This window comes from Bubalus kerabau, chromosome 1 (genome assembly GCF_029407905.1).
Source record: "Bubalus kerabau isolate K-KA32 ecotype Philippines breed swamp buffalo chromosome 1, PCC_UOA_SB_1v2, whole genome shotgun sequence".
Lineage (NCBI taxonomy): Eukaryota > Metazoa > Chordata > Mammalia > Artiodactyla > Bovidae > Bubalus > Bubalus kerabau.
Genome location: NC_073624.1, coordinates 278,931,300 through 278,952,016, shown reverse-complemented (window position 1 = coordinate 278,952,016; position 20,717 = coordinate 278,931,300). Strand labels below are relative to the sequence as shown.

The 20,717-nt window shown below is 46.8% G+C and overlaps 1 long non-coding RNA gene and 1 other non-coding gene across 2 annotated transcripts; one reads left to right on the top strand and one right to left on the bottom strand.

Annotated features, from left to right (window-relative positions):
- Nucleotides 1-1,124: 1,124 nt before the first annotated feature.
- Nucleotides 1,125-5,387, bottom strand: LOC129642318 (uncharacterized). Its single transcript, XR_008709621.1, has 3 exons — nt 5,229-5,387; nt 3,590-3,662; nt 1,125-1,757 (listed from the first exon to the last, which is right to left on the bottom strand). It is a non-coding gene; the product is annotated as an uncharacterized LOC129642318 (long non-coding RNA).
- TRNAC-GCA (transfer RNA cysteine (anticodon GCA)) lies at nt 3,868-3,939 on the top strand. Its single transcript has one exon. It is a non-coding gene; the product is annotated as a tRNA-Cys (tRNA).
- Nucleotides 5,388-20,717: the final 15,330 nt, after the last annotated feature.

Here is a 20,717-nt window from a genome sequence, read left to right as displayed (position 1 = left end):
TTGCTATGACCATGCGTTCTCTTGGCAAAACTCTATTAGCCTTTGCCCTGCCTCATTCTGTACTCCAAGGCCAAATTTCCCTGTTACTGCAGGTATTTCTTGACTTCCTACTTTTGCATTCCAGTCCCGTATAATGAAAAGAGATTACTAACCTCAAGAATATAGTTCAGGAAAAAAAAATGGTAATACCATAATTTTAAAACTGGTGAGTTGTCAGTATTTATTTTTAAAGTAGTAATTAACATTTAAATAGCAGGTTTAAACATTTTAAAATACTAGGCTGGTATAATTTAGTTTTTAATAATGGCTGTGTTTAAGAACCAGTTTTCAAAATTCCTGAAAATTTGGCAATTGTCTCTTCCGATATGGAACTAGTCCTCCCCTCACAGCTGCTGGAGGATGGTCTGAGTGGCGGGAAGTGGCCTGGAGCAGCCGCGCTGCACGGCAGCTCGCTGGGGCCCCTCCTGGGAACTGGGGTCCTACAGTCCTCTTGCCTCTGGACGTGGTCATGTGCACTGAGTTCTACTAGCAGAGGACGAGTGGGAGGGATGTGATCACTTTCAGGCGTAACTGATGGCCCTCCCCACCCGTTTCTCCTCCATGACACATTAGCTCTCTTCCCATCTGCCAGCTTAATGGAGAGGACTCAGTGGTCCCCAGATATGGAGGCACAAGAAGCAGGAACCTGGCTCCTAAATAATACGTCTTGAAGAACAGAATCTCCCCTCGCTTGACTCAGACTTACCTGTCACAGCAACTAGTTATTTTTTTTTAAGCTCGACAAACACAAAATCAATGCAGTTTTCTTTTGTTTGCTCTGTTTTGTTTCTGCATCAGCATCTCAGCTGTGTTTTCTGTCTCTATTCATTGCTTTTCTAGCACATCTTAAGCACAGGCTTCAGGCTGGAGACTCTATTGAAGATCAGGGGCCAGGGAAATGGATCTTTCCAAACAGGCCCCATAGAGTGAGAATTATATTGGAAAACAAATTATATTGTCAAACTCACCTGAGGTTTGACAGCCTTTTTTTTTTTTTTTTTTTTTTTTGTAGGAGAAACAGCTTCTAAGCCTAGGGTTATGAAATTCTTTATGAATGGGGGAGTGGGAAATCTTAGATACCCCAAGAAGGAAAGCATGTCCTTCAACAATAGCATGTACATTTCTTATACTTGAATAGTGACACTAAGAGAAGTACCAAATCAGGCCAGAATAAAGAAATTAATTTTAGAAAATCAGGCTTCCACAAAAAACACTGACCAGTCCTCCGGAGGACAGCTGTCCCTGCAGGACAGCCTGTGGACACCGACTCAAACTCAGATGATTTCTCCTCCTTCCTCTCTCGCCGCTCCAAGCGAATGTAGCTCAGCCCCCTGAGCTTTGAGTGACGTGTGCAATATTATTCCTCTCTCCCGGGGTTTCCTTATTGCTTGTTTCTTTTCCCCTTTGACTGGAATGCTTCCACATGCCTTGAACAATACTGTTTCACAGTCCGGGGTCTCCTTCTTTATCTTTTAGTAGAATCCTTTAAAATGCTTCCCAGCTTGAGTTCTTTCTCTGTGCTTGCTGACCCTCTGCTACAGGGAAACACAGACCCACCTCTCCCAGTCTCACCTTGTTAGTGATCCCCAAACACACACACACACTTCTTTTTCTTCACCTGCGGTGTCAGGCCCTCCAGCATCAAAACATCTCCTGTGTCTGCCAAGCTCACTCTTGTTTTTTTATCAAGAATAAGAGGTAGGTTCTTTGAAAGTAATCTGAAATTGAAATGAGTTCAAAGATTGTTTTATGATATATTCAGATCAAAATTAATGGAAAAATATGAAATATTTAAAGTCCTGCTTTCAAAATATAACCCTCCTTTCATAGGTACATAAAATGCTAAATAAATGTCCTGTTCTATAATACATTACTTGGCAAAAATTACAATAATAATGCCATCTAATCACATCCTGAAGGGTGTCTTCTTTAAACATGCTATCAGGGTTCCTACTTGCAACATTTTTCTACCATCAACGCTCTGAGTCTGTGCTTTTTCATGTGTATTATTTAAATACAATAAAAATCAAAAGCCCATCACTCAATATCATAGGAGAATCATATAAAGAATTCCTAATACGTAAGGCCCAGATGCTGTCATTTGGATGCAAACTTCTATGGAATTTAAGGAAGAGAGACTATGAAGACGGTCAGCTGTTCACAGCATCTATCATCTGCTCATCACTGTTGGTAACTGTGCCTCAGCTCCCCTCTGAGCCACCTGTCCCCCGTCAGCTCCCACACTCTGGGGAAGTTCTGGCTGCTGACTGGAGCGTTAGTATGTGCCCCCGGTCACATGCAATCAGAGGATTTCCCTGAGTGATTGCTGCAGAGAAAGGCAAGGAACCCCATCAGAGATGGTGAGAGTCGAGGAGGCTGCTCCTGGGACTGGGACTGGTTTCTGGACGGCTGTTTCTTTCACTCTGGCCTCTCCCTCGGGCTCCTTGGCTCCCCCTCACACGGCAATCACCTTCCATCACTACGTGGGCCTTCTAGCCTAGTCCCTCCTTTGGGGGGCACAGGGGCCCCGGAGGACCAGCTAACGTGGCTACCACAGTCCATCTTCTTCAGCACAGCCACATTCAGCTTTCCAAAGCTGATTCACGTCACTTCCTCCCTGGCTACCCTCGCTCCTGCGGCTTTAGTTCACCGCAAAATAAAAATCACAGCCCCTTTCTGGGATGCTCTGCAGGGATCCGCAGCACATAACCCGCCGCCTCTCCCCTAACTCTTCCAACCCCTCATCTGCAGTTCCAGCCCCCCCAGCCTTCCGTATGCCCTGAGAATATGCCAAGCTCCCCTGTCTCAGGACATTTGCAAGTGCTCTTGATTCTGCTTCAAACAATTGTTCTCGGGATGTTTTCAGGTCTGTTTTCTCATTCAAGCCGGACTTCAAAAAACAGCTTCTGAAAGTCCTTACCCCACCGTCGTGGCTAAAGAACGTGCCCTGGCACCCATGCTCCCTCACACTTCTACACTTAGTGATGCTTGTAAAAATCTAAATTTGTTTCACTGAGATTCTGTTTCCCCCTGGACTGCAGGCTGAGAATAGAGTGCAAACTGATGTAGGATATTATGGAAGTGGAGAGAGAACCTGCAGAGAGGTGCCAGCAGGAGGGCAGCCCAGTGACACAGAGGAGGAGCCAGCCTGGAGAGGCTCGCGGCTGAGACGACACACAGAGCCACCCGACTTCTGCTCGTCTAGTGAAATTATATAGTAAATCTCTTAGTAGGTTTCAACTGGGTTTTCTGTCACTTGAGTTTACAGATAGCAAGAACTCTAAGGAAAAATCAGTGGGGATATTATTTAAAGACCAAAAACAAACAAACAAAAAAACCCAGGATACTCCTTAGAGAAACTGTCTTAAATATCTTAAGGAAATGTCTTAAACATCAAAGGAAATAAAGAATCATACTAGAGCAGAGTTGCAGAGCTAATCAGACTTGAAGATATTTGTCAAACGAAAATTTTATTTGGTGCTTTGACATAAGTTACAAAGGCTGAGGGGCGCTGCCCTTCCCTGGAGATGGTGTTATAAGAGGGTCTCACCTGCTTGAGGTGACTGAGTTGGCATCAGTCTCATGACAGGGAGAATCTGAATGATATCAGACTTCTTTTGACCCTGTGATACAAACAAACCAGAGAAAATGCAAGTTGTCAATAAAAAAGCAGGCATTTGTAGGATGACACAGTGTGCCCAGACTAAGCAAGGACACGTGCTTACAGCGTGAGGGGAATGAGCGATAAGGGTGACCAAGACAAGATGCATAAACTGCAAAATATAAAACAGAATGAAGACTATGACAGCCAGTAAATTTACCAGGGCTTCCCTGGTGGCTCAGACGGTAAAGCGTCTGCCTGCAATGCAGGAGACCCAGGTTCGATTCCTGGGTCGGGAAGATCCCCTGGAGAAGGAAATGGCAATCCACTCCAGCACTCTTGCCTGGAAAAACCCCATGGATGGAGGAACCTGATAGGCTAAAGTCCATGGGGTCGCAAAGAGTCAGACACGACTGAGCGACTTCACTTCACTAAATTTACCAAATTTAGATCTGACTATATTTTGGACCTCAGCTACTGAAAGCATGTTCTTGAAGTTTAACACTGTGAGCGAACCAGATAAAATCTGAAACTCTGGTTTTCCATAACGCTAGAATGTGGTAATTTACATTCAGCAGGAGGCAAAAACTCTGGATGTCAGAGAAGGGGCTGATGACGCTGGGCTACGTGAGGAGACAAACAGCAAGGAATGCAATAAGGCTAGACTGTGACCGACAGAGGAAATGACAACGTGCCAGTTAGGGAATGAAAATAGGGAAGTCCAAAGAACTTAGCGCATGCAAAGGCTTTTTGTTTTTTGGTTTTGGCCTTGCAAAATGAGTCGATTTGAAAAGCTTCGGAGAAAATAAAATTTCTGCGTTGAAATGAAGTTTTAGATGAATGAAGAGCTTAAAGCACTTTCAGCTTGACATGGCTTGGCTTCGTTGTGGAGTATAGACTACGCTACTGAAAGGGCATCTCTTATCATGAACCAAGAGAGACCCACAATGGTGAAGAACACGGTTTGATTGCCAACATGCGTGCCGTGCTTGCTAGCCTCATGTATTTTAAAGGGAAAACCCTTCTCCTCTAAAACTTTTTATATTCCTTCACATACATGACATCTTTCCTAACAATGGCATAATCCTTCAGGGACAACTCTATACTCAAGGGCCAAATTATGGGTGAGAACTTGGAGCAGAAGATCCCAAGGAACAGAACAGGATCTCCCAGGGTGCACACCAATGAGACTCTGGCTGGAAGGATAACTCAGGGAAGCTCCTTTCATCCACTTCTTTCAGCTTTTAGCCAGTATGTGCTCCAGTACACAATGGGAGGTAGTGGGAAATAAGATTTGATGTAAAAAAAATAAAAATAAAAAAAATAAAAAACTAATTTCCAGGAGACATTTTCAAAATAAAACAGTGAATCTTTCTGGGTGGCTGGGGTGCATCAGTGTTCTGAAAAAAATGGGGGTGAGGGCTCTTGCGATGTTGCTTTCCTCTCTTACTAGATTCAAAACAGTGACAATTTCTGGAATATCTCTTCGCTGAGTCATTCTCTTACAGGCGTAAGGCTCTGGGAAAACAGGTTGGGTTCTTTCAGACAGGTAAGGGTGTAGAGGTCTGCAGAAAGTAAGGGATCTTACAAAAGCCTCAGTAGGTAGGACAGTCTGAAGCAGAGGCTGTTGGAATCTTGAATTCTCTAGCTCTCAGCTTGTGGCCTCAGGAACATAAGATCCATCCCTTTCACTGGGGCTGTTTGATTCCTCTCTTCTTATATTTTCAGTTTATTGTGATGAACAGTAATAACCACCTATGAAATACCGTTTGAAATGCCGTGATGTGATTCCAGGCTGTCTGCCCCCTCTCCTTGCCGGCTGCTGCTCACACACCTGGCGAGACTCAGAAGGTGCAGCTGGAGTCCTGCTTTTTAGTCTTTTTTTAAACATCAATTGGAAGCTGAAACTCAAAGCAATGTGACCCCTGCACAACCTGAATCCTAGAAGTTTCCCAAGGCTCTTCTGTGAATTAAATGGCCAGGTTTCAAAAACACGCACATGGCATTTGAATGAGGTTCAGGCCAGCTGGTCAGAAAAAGGAATTGAACAAAAGAAGGGCAAACTTAAGCTCACTAAAAGAGCAGGCAGACCAACAACAAAAGCAGGCAGACAAAGGCCGCGGGGCCAGGCAGAGATTCCAGGCCTCCAGCAGAGGGAGGGCTCCCGAGAGCTGGGCAACAGTGTAAGTAATTAGGGAGCCCAGGACGCTGGGAGTCCAAGCCCTGTGTGGCCTCCCAGATGCGGCCCGGACAGCTTGAGCTGTCATCTTTTCAGGGGCCCTAGAAGCTTTCTGGGTCAGCCTCCTTCAGCAATTCAATGGTGCTTCTAGGGGTGGCTCGCATGACCCTTTTCTGGAAATGTGCCCTGAGATTAGAACAGAAATTCTGCCCCATCTACCATTCCTTCCAAGTAATAAAAAGAGCAGCCTAGATCAACATCTATAGGGTTCCATAACGTTCAAGGGGCTTCCCTAGTGGCTCAGACAGTAAAGAATCTGCCTTCAGTGCAGGAGACCTGGGTTTGATCCCTGGGTGGGGGAGATCCCCTGGAGAAGGGCCCAGCAACCCACTCCAGCAAACTCTGGGAGATAGTGAAGGACAGAGAAGCCTGGTGTGTTGCAGTCCATGGGTCTCAAAGAGCTGTCCACAACTGAGCGACCGAACAACACTCAAACTGCCACTTTTCCCGTGAGGGTCTACTTTGTATCCAGAACTGTGCAAATTGCGGTCAAAAATCTAGACTTCAAAGTATCCTTGTAATTTACAATTGCTTTTTGGACACAAGATTTATAAACCTGAACCAATGTGGTAACAATACAATACTGTCCTGAAAACCAACATAGCCTTAATCAATATATTGTGTGTTCAGTGGAGTTGGTCTCATAGCTCCTCTCAGAATGTGAAATCGCAGAGTGCAAGTCCTTGTCATCTGTATCCCCTAGAGCTTTGGCACTGAAGCTGAGCGCTGCAGGTCTACAATGAATAATGGATGGTTTGTAGGATTAATCCACTGGGAGCCTAAAATGCCTGTGTTTCTTCATGGGTTAGGTCCCATGGTAGCACAAGAGATGGAGGTGGGTGGAAGATGGCAGTAGCTGATACAAAGAACTTCACTCTGGGTTGCAGAAGAAAGTTTATCTTATTTTTGCCTTCCTGTTTTCAAGTCTGAGGGTGGCCTCCCCTCAGGCCTGGGTGGTATCAGGTGAGGAAGTGTTCCAATAGGGAGCTGCCTGGCAATGTTCCTGGCCCGCCGAGACCAGCATCTGGCTCACATCACAGGCATTCTCTTACTGGCCTGATGTGTCAGGAGGGCAGATACAAAAACACCTTCTAGCATGGAGAGTGTGTTAGCTGTCTCCACACGTGTGTGTGCGTGCACGTGTGCACACACACTATTGACACAAATAAAGTACAAGACACAGTTGTTGAAAACAGAGCAACTAGCTCAGAACGAGATTGTGGTTCTTCCTCGGGCAGAATGGGGAGAGCAGGAGTGGGGGGAAGCCACAGCCCCCTCCCAGGACTCCCAGAGGAAGCAGGTTGGCCACACCCCCAGCACCTGCTTTCCTCAGCTGCAGAAGAGAGCTCCCATTCCTGAACTTTGTTGCAAAGGGAGCTGTGTGTCAAAACCACGTGCAGTTGCATTTTACAGACTGTTTTTGCTAGTGCTGTCCAAAGAAAACGATGGCACTCGATCGTTCACATCGTTCACCCATCTAACCAACATTTATCAACCACCTCCTGTATGCCAGGCACAGACTCCAGCGCTGAGGATATACTGTTGAACAAAAGACCCCTGTTCTCAGGAGACTATAACTAGTTACTTATTAGCTACATCATTACACACCACCAGCCATATCATTATAACCAGTGGTATAACTAGTATATATCATTATAGCTAGTGATGTACCGCTGCAACTAGTGATTATCACTACTGATTTCATTGAATAAAAATGCTTTCTTTGAAGGAAATTAAACATGATGTGCTGGTATCAGAGGGAAACATCTAAGGTGGCTGCCCAGAGCAATCCTGGATGAGGAGGTGACACTTGGGCCGAGAGCTGAACGCTAAGAAGAGAACGTTTCTGGCAGAGAGAAGAGCAAACACAGAGGCCATGGCGTTTCTTGATTTACTTGTGAGTACAATCAGCCTGGCCCCGGCCCAGACAGTCGTCCGTGGTGGTGAAAGCCGTGTGCTAGTGTGGCCTCCAGTCAGAGGGTCATTCTTTCAGCTGGCCCAAAGGCATGAGAGCTGAGGACAGGGGCCCAGCAGAGTGGCTGTTGCTCACTTTCCCAGGAAAGGAGAAAACATCAGAAGAGGCAGGGCCTATCTCCCTCCCTCCTGTAGTAATGGTCCCTGAAGCCCTGAGGGATGGGAGTCACCTGCAAGCATCCAGAGGGCGGACGCTGGTCAGGGACGGGCGCTGGTGCCTTTCCTGGTGATGGAGCACAGCGTGCCACGTGGACCACAGACCTGGCCAAGGTCGACCCAGAGCTGGCCTCTCATCTCTGCTCTAACTTGAAATTAACATGTCTTCCAGTTTCCTCTCTGCAACATTTTAACCTCCCATATTGGTATGACATGAGGAAGAAGGTGGAGAGGCAGCCTGCCCCTGGAGCGCTAAGTCTCTGACCTGACAAGGTTCCCATCCTTCCATGTGTGAGCTGGAATCATTTTATAAACTTCCATGTCGTGGATAAAAGCAGAGCTATGGAGTCACGCTGCTTGGACCAAACCCTAGCCACACTTCTGGTGGAGGGACCTAGAAGAGGTTCCTTCACGTCTCCAAGCTTCAGTTTCCTCATCTGTAAAGCAGTGGTTACATTACCTCACAGAGTGGCTGAGAGGATTAAGAGCTCACTCGTGTAAAGCAAGAAGGCCTGCAGCCCCTAGCACACAGAACTTGATCAAACCAGCAGCCAGAGCAGATGAAGACGAGGAAGAGGGACAAGCCAGCGCCACAGAGATACTCCTAGGCTCAGCACCCGGTGCCCATGCGTGGCATCAGTAACACTTGGCTTCAGACATGGAAGCAACCCCAGCATCCACTGATGAAAAGAAAGAACGTGTGGGGTACACATGCAGTGGAACACTGCTTGTCCACAAGGAGAATGAGACGAGCCCATTCACAGCAGCATGGACGGACCGGATAGTGTCACGGTGAGTGAAGTCAGACACAGACAAATATGACACCACCCATGGGAAATCCACAAGCAGCAACACGAAGGAACCTGTACACAAAACAGAGACAAACTCACGGGCCTAGGAAACAAACCTGTGATCACCAAAGGGAGAAGGGACAAGGGGCAGCAATGCATCAGGAGTGCGGGAGAATAGATACACAGCGCTATGCATAAAACGTAAACAAGGACCTACTGTACAGCATAGGGAACTGTATTCAATATCTTATGTAATGTATATAATATATAATACATTATATATCACATATAATGGAAAAGAATCTGAAAAATATACATGTATAACAGTGACTTTGCTGTACACGCCTGATACTAACACAATATTATAAATAACCTACACTTCAATAAAAAAAAAGAGAATGCTTGGCTTTACTGGACATGTTAGCCCTTAAAAAAAAAAGTCTCAAAAGTCTTAAATAAGAGAAAGCAGAAGAAATAATTTCCCCTGTTCTACTTTCACTCATGTTTTCAGAACACTCTAATAGGACTCAAGGACTTAAAGCACCTTTGTTTGAAGTAAATATTAAAACAATTGCAAAGAGAAAAGGAAAGCTGTTTTGCAGCTGTCTGGCTATCCATAGTCATCTTTCCCTGGTGACTCAAAAGGCAAAGAATCTGCCTGCAATGTGGGAGACCCAGGCTCGATCCCTGGGTCGGGAAGATTCCCTGGCGGAGGGCATGGCAACCCCCTCCAGTATTCTTCCTTGGAGAAGTCCATGGACAGAGGAGCCTGGTGGGCTACAGTCCAAGGGGTCACAGAGAACCAGACACAGCTGAGTGACTAACACTTTCACTTTCCTCTTGGATTGCACCCAGGCAGTGAAGGGAAGAGGGAGTCCAATTTGAAAGTTGCTGGACTCCTTATGAGGTCACTGCTGATTCTATTGTAACAGTAGACTTCCAGAAGCTTATTAATTTTTCAACAATAAGCCTGAAAGGAAAAGAAGCACAAATCTAGCTCTGCCTGGATGCTTGTGAGCGTTAATCATTTTATGCCCTTCTGTCCTCCTTTCCTACTAGGCTGAATTTTTTCCCAAAGCCAGAGACCAGGCCTACTCTTCTCATAGGCCAAGAGCAAGGCTGACTTGTATTGTAATCACCTGAAGTCACTCACTGCACTTCTTTAGAAGAGGGTGGACTAGTGAATGTCTCACACAAATGACATGTTACTAATACATCACTAATCTTTGTTTTCCAGTCGGCTGGCATAGTTCCTGGAACACTGGTTTCCACTGAAGTTTATCTGAGGGAAAATTTGAAATAGGAGAAGGTGTATAAAGATGTTAGCAGCTACCATAGAAATTTAGCACAGAATAACAATAAGAGAAAGTACACCCAGCATGTTAGCACAGGCTGACATACTACAGTTAATATAAGATTGAAGATAATATTACAACTGGACTTGAAAGGGCTGGCAAATATTTATTTCTCATACATAAACCAAAAAGCATGGACGTCATTAAGCCTGGGCTAGAATGACAATTCCTTGGTCACCAGAGACTCAGACTGTTTTTGCGATTACTACGATGTGGCGCTCATCATCATGGTCCAAACCTCATCATCACGGTCCAAAAGGTGCTGGAGCTCCAGCCACCACAGCCATAATTTGAATCAGTATAAGAGCAGAAGGGAAGAAAGAGACTTCCCAGGATTTCTACACATGTGGTTACTTTTCACTGGCAAGACTTAATCACCTGGATCAGCTAAACACAAAGAAGGCTACTGCCCAGTTACTGGCCTCAGAACAGTAGTGGCCAATAGGCTTGGCAATGGAGTCATAAGGGTAATAACTCCAAGTAGAAAAATACTTAGTGTCTTGCAGAGGATTTCACGTGTGCCTGTGCCATGACACAGGAAGAAGGAGGGCAGAAGGGAGAACTGGCTCTTGGAAACATAGCTAAAAGTAGCAGGAAGAGCGGCTCACCTGGGGCCTGTCCTGACGAAAACAGATGCTCTTACAGACAGAGTCAGGTCAGGGAGGATGCACGGAAGGTAAATAGACCAACGTCAGTGGACGCCCTTGGTGCTGTCCAATCCAGCTTATCACAGAGACGCGGGAAGAGATTCAGGCAGAAAGCTCAGGTCCGGATGAAGACTCAGTTCTTAGCCTGTGTTCTGAATCTCTCAGAACTTGAGTATGACCTTGGGGGTGAAAAGACGATGACCCTAACTAACTCTGAGAGACCCCGAGAAGGAAGGGGAGTCCACTGACCCCGAGAGGTCTCGAGAAGGGCGGGGAACCCACTGACCCTGAGAGACCCCGAGAAGGGCGGGGAGCCCACCAACCCTGTGAGACCTGAGAAGGGCGGGGGGCCACTGACCCTGACAGACCCCGAGAAGGGCGGGGGCCCAGTGCTGTTCCTCACCCCTGCCCACATGTGGGGTCTGCCAGGCATTGTCTTGGCCTCTCATTCTAGAGTCCTTTGCCAAACCTTCTTTGGCCCCGAATATTGTTATACTGATTTTTGCAAGGATAATTATCAGCCAATACTAGCGATGAATGAGCATTCAACCCATTACAGTAAATACACCACCACCTGCCCTGACACACTCCACCACCACACTCTCATTATACTTCTCATCTCAGAGCAAGCAGGCTTCTGGGAATTAATCTATCAAATAATTTGAAGGAAGACCCCACCGTCTGGAAACAAGACTTGTGTTTCCCCAATGAATAATCATTCCATCATTAGCTGTAACTGGGAGAAGAGCATCACCTTGACCCTCCTGATTCCTGGCAGAGACAGCAGCGGGGTCCAAAACAACTTACAGCCATGGGAGATTCTGCCACGCTGAGGCTGCCCCAGAAAGGTTTGTCCTGGGGGAACCTCCCTGAGGCAGAGGCATCATAGGCGACTGGAAGGTAAAAGTAGGAAGTCAAGAGATATCTGGAGTAACAGGCAAGTTTGGCCCTGGAGAATAAAATGAAGCAGGGCAAAGGCTAACAGAGTTCTGTAAAGACAACACACTGGTCATAGCAAACACCCTCTTCCAACAACACAAGAGAAGACTCTACACGTGGACATCACCAGATGGTCAACACCAAAATCAGATTGATTATATTCTTTGCAGCCAAAGATGGAGAAGCTCTATACAGTCAGCAAAAACAAGACTGGGAGCTGACTGTGGCTCAGATCATGAACTCCTTATTGTGAAATTCAGACTTAAATTGAAGAAAGGAGGGAAAACCACTAGACCATCCAGGTATGACCTAAATGAAATCCTTTATAGTTATACAGTGGAAGTGACAAAGAGATTCAAGGGATTAAATTTGATAGACAGAGTGCCTGAAGAACTCTGTGGAGGTTCATAACATTGTAGAGGAGGCGGTGATCAAAAACATTCCCAAGAAAAAGAAATGCAAAAAGGCAAAGTGGTTGTCTGAGGAGGCCTTACAAATAGCTGAGAAAAGAAGAGAAGTAAAAGGCAAAGAGAAAGGGAAAAGTGAAAGTGAAAGCCATTCAGTCGTGTCTGACTCTGCAACCCCACGGACTATATAGTCCATGGAATTCTCCAGGCCAGAATACTGGAGTAGGTAGCCTTTCCCTTCTCCAGGGGATCTTCCCAACCCAGGGATCGAACCCACGTCTCCCGCACTGCAGGCGGATTCTTTACCAACTGAGCTATCTGAATGCAGAGTTTCAAAGAATAGTAAAGAGAGACAAGAAAACCTTCCTAAGTGAACATTGCAAAGAAATAGAGGAAAAGAGTAGAATGGGAAACACTAGAAATCTCTTCAAGAAAATCAGAGATACAAGGGAACATTTCATGCAAAGATGAGTATGGACCTAAGAGAACCAGAAGGTATTACGAGAGGTGGCAAGAATACACAGAAGAACTACGCAAAAAGATCTTCATGACCCAGATAACCACCATGGTGTGATCACTCACCTAGAGCCAGACATCCTGGAGTGCAAAGTCAAGTGGACCTTAGGAAGCATCACTACAAACAAAGCTAGTGGAGGTGATGGAATACTTGCTGAGCTATTTCAGATTCTAAAAGATGAAGCTGTTAAAATGTTGCACTCAATATGTCAGCAAATTTGGAAAACTCAGCAGTGGCCACAGGACTGGAAAAGGTCAGTTTTCATTCCAATCCCAAAGAAGGGCAATGTCAAAGAATGCTCAAACTACTGCACAATTGTACTCATTTCACATGCTAGCAAGGTCATGCTCAAAATCCTTCGAGCTAGGCTTCAACAGTACATGAACTGAGAACTTCCAGATGTACAAGCTGGATTTAGAAAAGGCAGGGGAACCAGAGATCAAATTGCCAACATCCGTTGGATCATAGAAAAAGCAAGAGAATTCCAGAAAAACATCTACTTCTGTTTCATTAACTACACTAAAGCCTTAGACTCTGTGGAGTACAACAAACTGGAAAATTCTTAAAGAGATGGGAATAGCAGACCACCTGACCTGCCTCCAGGCTCCCCTGGTGGCTCAGCTGGTAAAGACTCCGCCTGCAATGTGGGAGACCTGGGTTTGTTCCCTGGGTTGGGAAGATCCCCTGGAGAAGGGCAAGGCTACCCACTCCAGTATTCTGGCCTGGAGAATTCCATGGACTGTACAGTCCTTAGGGTGGCATAGAGTCAGACATGACTGAGCAACTTTCACTTTACCTCCTTCCTGAGAGACCTGTATATGGGTTAAGAAACAACAGTTAGAACTGGACATGAAACAACAGACTGGCTCCAGATTGGTAAAGGAGCATGTTAAAGCCGTATATTGTCACACTGTGTATTTAACTTATACGCAGAGTACATCATGAGAAATGCTGGGCTGGATGAAGCACAAGCGGGAGTCAAGATTGCTGGGAGAAATATCAATAACCTCAGATATGCAGGTGATTGAAAGTGAAGAGGAACTAAAGAACCTCTTGATGAAAGTGAAAGAGGAGAGTGAAAAACTGGCTTAAAACTCAGCATTCAAAAAACTAAGATCGTGGCAACTATTCCCAAGACTTCACGGCAAATAGATGGGGAAACAATGGAAACAGTGAGAGACTTTACTTTGTTGGGCTCCAAAATCACTGCAGATGATGAATATACCCGTGAAATTAAAAGACACTTGCTCTTTGGAAGAAAAGATATGACCAACCTAGACAGCGTATTAAAGAGCAGAAACATTACTTTGCCAAGCAAATTCTGTATAGTCAAAGCTATGTTTTTCCAGTTGTCACGTACAGGTGTGAATGTTGGACTGGAAAGAAGACTGAGCACCAAAGAATGGATACTTTCAAACTGTGGTGTTAGAGAAGACTCTTGAGAGTCCCTTGGACTGCAAGGAGATCAAACCAGTCTATCCTAAAGGTATTCATTGGAAGGACTGATGCTGAAGCTGAAGCTCCAAGCCTTTGGCCACTTGATGCGAAGAGCTGACTCACTGGATCTTGATGCTGGGAAAGATTGAAGGTGGGAGGAGAAGGGGATGACAGAGGACGAGATGGGTGGATGGCATCACCGACTCAATGGACGTGGGTTTGGGTGGACTCCGGGAGTTGGTAGATGGAAGGGAGGCCTGGCGTGCTGCGGTCCGTGGGGTCGCAGAGTCGGACACGCCTGAGCCAGGGAGGCCCGGCGTGCTGCGGTCCGTGGGGTCGCAGAGTCGGACGCGCCTGAGCCAGGGAGGCCTGGCATGCTGCGGTCCGTGGGGTCACAGAGTCGGACGCGCCTGAGCTAGGGAGGCCCGGCGTGCTGCGGTCCGTGGGGTCGCAGAGTCGGACACGCCTGAGCCAGGGAGGCCCGGCGTGCTGCGGTCCGTGGGGTCGCAGAGTCGGACGCGCCTGAGCCAGGGAGGCCTGGCATGCTGCGGTCCGTGGGGTCACAGAGTCGGACGCGCCTGAGCTAGGGAGGCCCGGCGTGCTGCGGCCCGTGGGGTCGCAGAGTCGGACGCGCCTGAGCGACTGAGCAACAACGGGAGAGCAGCAGTGCTGCTGAGAGATCGGTCCTGCTGGACCCTGGGCCCTGCTCCAGACCCAAGTAAGAGCAGATAAAAATGGAGATTGCTGAGCTGGGGACTTTGTGCTTTGTTATTTAGTTTGGTTCTGGTGGCTCAGACGGTAAAGCATCTGCCTACAATGCGGGAGACCCGGGTTTGATCCCTGGGTCAGAAAGATCCCCTGGAGAAGGCAATGGCAACCCACTCCAGTATTCTTGCCCGGAAAATCCCATGGACCGAGGAGCCTGGTAGGCTACAGTCCATGGGGTTGCGAAGAGTCAGACATGACTAAGCGACTTCACTTTTCCCTTTGGTATGACAGAAGACAGAAGGGAAGGAAAGCATTAGTTATGACTGTGAATTTGATCTCCAATCTCCTCTTTTCTGCTCTACGGACTGGGAATTATCCAAGGCATCAAGGGCTATGCACCAATAACCTTAAAGGAATTCTATAAAATTGATCTACTCTCAGAAATTAAGAACGAAACAAAACGCCCAGAGACCTGTGTCCCCCCTACCCTTCAGCAGGTTTCTGAGGCCTCTGCCCCAGCAGGCATTCTGGCTTGGGAAGCGGGTAATCTTGGTGTATTTTACTTTACTGTCTACGTCAAGATTTACAATATACTGCCTGAGTTTTGAATAGCTCAAAGTTTTGAATAAGACCTATCCCTTCCCTCACCACCAACTTTTCCAATTGGCAAAAATCAAGAATTCTCTGAACGTTTTTTGTTCTGACTTTGTATTCCTGGGAGGATCATAATGATCACAGGAGGAATTCATGGCACAGTAGTATTTTCACAATTCTTTCAGAACGCAGTCTGAGCTTATCTCCAATGACTTAAAGGGAGAGAGAGTTTTTAAGAGGTGGGATGGTGGGAAATCATGGGTTATGTGGATTCTGTAAGGACCCAGGTGAGAGTGAAGTTGGGCCAAGGGGCAGAAAGAAGGCTTTCTAAACTCCAGTCAAGCCAAGAGAAACCTTAAGGTCATCATGGTCACTCCTTACCATAACACCATGGAGTCATGTATTAATATGCTCATTTTAGGGCAGATTAAGCATTTCTAAATACACATTGTAAATAGCCATTTCTCCAAATACTATATGCAGATGGTCAACATGAACATGGAATGATACTCAACATCTCTATTTATTAGAAAAATGCATATCAAAACTACAGTGAGGTATCATCTCACACTGGTCAGAATGGCCTCATCAAAAAGCCTACAAATAGTTAATGCTGGAGAGGGTGTAGAGAAAGAGGAATCCTGTTACGGTGTTGGTGGGAATGTAAATGGGTGCAGTCACTATATAAAACAGTATATGGAGGTTCCCAAAAAACACTAAAAATTGAGCCACCACACGATCCAGCAACGCCACTTCTAGAGAAGACAAAAACTAATGAAAAGATGCATGCACCCTAATGTTCATAAAAGCACTGTTTACAACAAACAAGACGTGGAACATCCCAAGCAGCCACTGACAGACAACTGGCTTAAAATAGAGAAGTATATATGCAGACAACGGAATGTGACTCAGCCATAAAAAGCAGGAAAGCTTTACAGCAGCGTGGATGGACCTAAAGACTATCACACTAAGTGAAGTCAGACAGAGAAGGATAAATATTATACCATATCACTTACACATGGATTCAAGATTAATACAAATGAATCTATATACAAAACAGAAAAAGACTGACATAGAAATAAAACTTATTGTTACCAGAGGAGACAGGGAGGCGGGTAGGGATAAAGTAGGAGTATGGGATTAACAGATAAGAACTCCTATATATAAAACTCCTATATATAAAAAAACAAATAAGGACTTACCATAACTATAATTCAATGTCTTATAATAAATAATGGAAACTAATCTGAAAATGTGTATATATGTGTAACTGAAAGACTTGCTGCATACCTGAAACTAACATAATATTGTAAACCAACCATATTTCAATGTAAAAAATGAATCTTTTACAATGCTGATTTCACAGATTAGGAAACTGAGGTACAGAAAGGCTGGGACCTGCTCTGTCTCAGGAAGCCTCACGCTTCCCGAGCCGTCCTCCAGCGTACACCCCTCCCACAGCGCTCGATTTCCCACCTAGTGAACCACGGTTTTCTCCATGTGCTTTGGAGCCAGGTGCTGCCTTGGACAGCACCTTCAGAGACCGGGGCAGAGACAGTCTGGGGAGACGGGGAGGGGAGAGGGAGGACGAAGTGCGGGTGAGGGGGAGGACAGTCAGCCTCATCCCCTCAGCCTCAGCCAGCGCACGGACGCAGTCTCCAGCAGCGGCTTCAGAACTGGCGTGGCGGGAGCCTAGGAGTAATATCCCGGATGAACTCAGTGGGAACAGGAATACGGTGGATGCTGCAAATTTCAGGGACACATCAGAAGAGAGGCAGGAGCACAAAACAGAGAGGCTGGACAGGACTCCGTCCAGTATGCCATTAGTCCTGAAAAGCCAGGAACTGAAATGGCTTGGGAGAGGGAACAGGACTTTCAGGGAAAGATATGAATAAAGAATTATAGCATGTTGTCTTTAAAGTAGACTGACATGCTGTGGACTTCTATTTTCAAAATGTTCATCTTCACAGCAATGTTACAGATACAATAATAAATGACTTCAGTCAAAGAGGAACTTCCAAAGCGATACAAGCAAAGGGTAAGATCAGGAATCTTAAAGAACTATCATCTTCGAAGATCAGTCAAGGAGAGGCAAGAAAGAAAAAAAACAAGAGAAATATAAGAGTCCAGAAAGGATCACATCACAGAAATTAAGGCAATGAGAAGTTTATGAAACATATTCCAAAGAGTCACATGGCGCAGTGAAGGAGAACTGCATTTTATAAGACAGAGGGCTGTACTGGTGAGTTTCAAGACAGAAGTCTCAATAGAGTCATGAGGGTGAAAGCCAGACGCCAGCGCTTCAAGCAAGTGGCAAAGGGTAAGAACCAGAAGCACGCGGTCACAGCTAAACACTAAAAGGAAGAAAGCTTGGATGCTAGTTGGAAAAACAAAGATCTTTTTCAATAATAAGGGAAAGTGCATTAAGAACCTGAAGCATTAACCCTATAGATCCAATATACCCACTGGGGCTCCCTACACACTGCTGTTCTGTTCACAAAAAGCGTATGGCTCCATAATGGCCTGTTTCTCTACCGTACGTTGGGCCCGTCTCGGACAAGCAGTGTTCATAATGGGGCGCTCTGGCCCAGGGACCTCCAGCCTCCGACGAGTGCAGAAGGCCGTTGCTCTCAGCCTGGTTGCCAGTCCAAGGCCCTGAGGCTTGTAACCATTTGGAGAGACTCTACTCTGGGCCTAGAGATCCCTACAGAGGACTCGCTCATCTTGGTGTCGATCACTACAGGCTCTTAAAACAAGCTATCACAACTGCGTGGCTTCAGCAGCAATGCATTTCTCACGGTTGTGGAGGCTGGGGTGTCGGAGATCAAGGTGCCCAGTGAGAGCCTGCTTCCTGACCAGAGGGAGCCAGCTTCTCACTGTACCCCTGCTTGGCAGAGAGCGCAGAAAGGAAGCAGGCCAGCTTTCCTGGGCCTCTTTTTAAGGAAGCCCTAGTCCCCTTTATGAGGACCTACCCCCAACGTAATTCCTGCCCAAAGGCCCCACCTCCTAATACCACCACACCGGAAGGAAGGACTGCCGCATGTCAGCTTCGGGAGGTCACAGGCATGCAGTCCACAGCGCCTGGTGAGATGAGCAAGCATTGCTGTGGATGCAGGGAAGGGTGCTGGTGCTCTTAAAACGGTTCAGGACCTGGTGGTAGTGGTCACGCTCACAGGCGACGCAGAGAATTACGAGAGAGAGCTGTCGCTCTGTCTGATGTGTGTCCCTACCGTAGGGAGCTATTTGCGAATGGTGATCATTTGCTCGCTCTTGACAATCCCCAGCTATTTGCTCTGAGGCTACCGGGCATATATCTTTGTCTTATCAACTTTTCTTCAGTGTACATATATCTTTTTTCCAGCTATGGCCAGCAAACGCACTTGGAAGAAGGTAACGTATCTTTCCTTCCCTGCCTTTCCACAGCCCTTACAGCTCTCTGCTTCTGTAGAGCCCGTCCCCACCTGATCGATAGCTCAGGAGATTTATTCCAGGTCCTGCCTCTGATCGTTTCCTGCCCTTAACTTCTGTGTCCGTTTCTCCCCTGTGGTTCTCCCGAGAGCAGGCCTCTTCACGCCTTCCCCTCTCTCACCTGGCAGATTCAGCTCTGTGTTGCTCCATTTTATGCTTCCCCTTCATCTCTCCCAGTAGCTGTCCTAAATCTGCTCGCCCTGGAAACACTCTCAATGATATCTCTGTCCTCCAGAGCCCGGACAGAATAGACTGAGGGGCAAGGAGCAATTAAAAGCAGAGACCAAGTGCTTCCAATTACATGCTCGCTTTTGGCTATAATGGAGACAGCCAGCATATCAGTTCGGCACGTGCACACAGGGAGTCTTTTCACCACATGAGCCCCAACACAAGTTACACTCCAAATGCTGTAAACTGGCTTTGAGAATAAGTGAAAATAATTAAGTACAAAGTGTATGCCTGATTCAGACTTGAATGAACCGTGTGATTTCTTCAAGCGTGCTATCTTTAGGGAAGAAGGCATTGCCCCATCAGAGAGCAGGTCAAGGAAGCTGTGACGTGAGTAGCAGAGATGTTTCTAAATGTCCAGATGGTATTTGAAAAGTTCAAAGCTTTCCAGTATCTGTTAAAGTCATGGGTCAGAACCGAGTATGCTGTTTGAGGCCATGCTCAGACACTGCTCAGGATATTAACTGTCTCCCCAAATTATCCATGCCATGTAATTAATACGGAGCACCAGTTTGTCCTGGAAGGGCGATGGGAAGTGGAGGGGGGACTGCACAGGCCACTACCACCCTGACCACACGGCATCAGGGAAAGGCTGGTCCCTCGGCCCAGCCAAAGAGCGAAATGCAGGTTCATAGTTCTTTTTGTTCACACATATGCATTCTCGAAAGTTCCATTGCTAGCACGTGCGTCTACTCCCCTTTTGAAAAGCCACAGGATGAAAAAAGTTTTATCCATTTTAAAATGCCGTCTTTGCACAAACCGGAACCTGTGGGCACCCTCTGGCTTATAACCTTGCTGTTTCTCTGAACCTCGTAAAGCCTACATGAGCCAGCTCGCTTGCCGTTTGCCCTCAGACTCTCAGGCACTGGCTGGTAGGGGCAGCCGATGTGTGCGGTTGGTTAGCTTTTTCTCGGCCTAATGAAGTTGAAGAATAGCAGTTCCCCGTGTGAATTTTCTTCTCCACCTCTGCAGCTTGAGGAGGTGTTTGCAGGTTCTGGCGGGTCCAGGGGACTGTTGTGTGTGCTGCCGAGTTCCTCCGGCTGCAGGAGCGACCTGCAGGACACGATCGTGCTGAGAGCCTGGCACCCCTTAGACCGCTGTGTGAGGTCTGCGCTCCTTCCCAAGGCCTTCAGAATCACCCAGCTAGAGTGACCGCCTCCACAGCTGAACTCAGCACATCACGGGTGACTCCCAGGGAGCTGATGCCCACTGAGAGAGAGAGACAAAGAGAAAGTGTTGGTCTGAGAAGCGGGGACTCAAAGGGGATGAACCAGGGAGCAAGACAGAGATATCACTAGGGGCTGCTCTCCCCGGGCCCTCAGAGGGAGGTTTATAGCTAAGACTGAAGGTTCAGGGGGCTGCACTTGTGCAGAATGTGTGCAGACCAGCTAGTGCAAAAGCAGAGACGAGAGCTGGACCCGGGAGCAGCCCCCACGGCTGCCACCAAAACACTCGCAGGCCAGCGTCAGCTGCACCCCAAGTATAGTGGAAAGGGTGGAGCTGATGGTGTCCCCATTTCCATTAACATACATGAATACTAGGCTTTCAGATAGGGTAGGGACACCAAGTCAGAGAAGGCAAAGGCTCCCCACTCCAGCACTCTTGCCTGGAAAATCC